We start from the raw sequence: 2,103 nt of genomic DNA on the forward strand, positions 1-2,103 counted from the left end.
GTGTAAATTATTATATATTATAATTATTGTAAATTATATATTTATTACAATTATTGTGAATAAGAAACAAAATGCATGTATAAAGAAAAGAAACATGTCAAATATATCTAATAAATGAGTCTTACTTCTCATGAGATTTTCCAGAAGTTGCTACTGAGTATAAATTCGGATAAACCGAGAGTTTAGTCGACGACTGCTAGATATATGACTGTTTGTACAGATTAGACCCGACAAAGGGGTCCGTTCTCTCTTCTTGACATTGGCTTGATTTAAGTGAAGCGGCCGGTATTTGCAGTAGATTAAACCACGTTTTTCGTGCCGCACACCGCGCGGTCTTGTTTATGATATCAGCTGTACCGCTTTAAATCCGCTATACGTATATTGTGCTCACACACGTGCCAGCTACCACAGGCAGATAGCAACACAAATATATTCGCCAGGATTATGATGTTCTTTTTTTTAAGTGATGTGTACGTGTAAAATTAGAATTTTATATTTTATTTTCCATATTAACAAGAAATTTGCGCATTGAGAATGTGACAAATTTTTTAGATAATGGAACAAAGGTGCTCTTTTACATAAAAGCCACTTTTTAAAATTAAAATTTAGTTATTTTTAATTAATCATGCTGAACTTTCAATCATGGTTATTATAATAATATAGCAAGTCACTCTGCAATCCACTCTTAAAAAAGGCATGTTAAATCGATACTTGCAAGTATTGTTGCTTTTTTCTAAATTCCGAGGGGGATATGAAAATATTTTGGAGCCCCCTTTTCTCTACTCTCTCGATTACTGTCTTTTTTGCTTTCATTTTATTTAAAAATGTTAATATAATAAATATATAATAATTGCGGTATCTCTCTTAGTCTGACTCCTCCCCTTCGATCTGTCCGGCATGAGTGACCCTACCGGTAACTATTAGCGTTTTTTATATATATATAAAAATATATTTTGAAATAAAGTGTCACGGATATTTTTAATTCGCGACTGTTTTCAGCGAGTGAAATATCAGTTATTTTGATAAAGAAATTCTCTAATAATGATTGTGTAAATTATTATATATTATAATTATTGTAAATTATATATTTATTACAATTATTGTGAATAAGAAACAAAATGCATGTATAAAGAAAAGAAACATGTCAAATATATCTAATAAATGAGTCTTACTTCTCATGAGATTTTCCAGAAGTTGCTACTGAGTATAAATTCGGATAAACCGAGAGTTTAGTCGACGACTGCTAGATATATGACTGTTTGTACAGATTAGACCCGACAAAGGGGTCCGTTCTCTCTTCTTGACATTGGCTTGATTTAAGTGAAGCGGCCGGTATTTGCAGTAGATTAAACCACGTTTTTCGTGCCGCACACCGCGCGGTCTTGTTTATGATATCAGCTGTACCGCTTTAAATCCGCTATACGTATATTGTGCTCACACACGTGCCAGCTACCACAGGCAGATAGCAACACAAATATATTCGCCAGGATTATGATGTTCTTTTTTTTAAGTGATGTGTACGTGTAAAATTAGAATTTTATATTTTATTTTCCATATTAACAAGAAATTTGCGCATTGAGAATGTGACAAATTTTTTAGATAATGGAACAAAGGTGCTCTTTTACATAAAAGCCACTTTTTAAAATTAAAATTTAGTTATTTTTAATTAATCATGCTGAACTTTCAATCATGGTTATTATAATAATATAGCAAGTCACTCTGCAATCCACTCTTAAAAAAGGCATGTTAAATCGATACTTGCAAGTATTGTTGCTTTTTTCTAAATTCCGAGGGGGATATGAAAATATTTTGGAGCCCCCTTTTCTCTACTCTCTCGATTACTGTCTTTTTTGCTTTCATTTTATTTAAAAATGTTAATATAATAAATATATAATAATTACGGTATCTCTCTTAGTCTGACTCCTCCCCTTCGACCTGTCCGGCATGAGTGACCCTACCGGTAACTATTAGCGTTTTTGAATGAAGCAAGTTTGATCGCTTTGAGAGCGATTAAACCCAATTTATCTTGAATATATGTTTAATCGAAAATAGGTTTTAGGAGAATTTGATTAATAAGTGCATCTCCCGTTTTTGTTGCTATTT

This window comes from Formica exsecta, unplaced genomic scaffold, assembly GCF_003651465.1.
Source record: "Formica exsecta isolate Colony F162 unplaced genomic scaffold, ASM365146v1 scaffold201, whole genome shotgun sequence".
Classification (NCBI taxonomy): Eukaryota; Metazoa; Arthropoda; class Insecta; order Hymenoptera; family Formicidae; genus Formica; species Formica exsecta.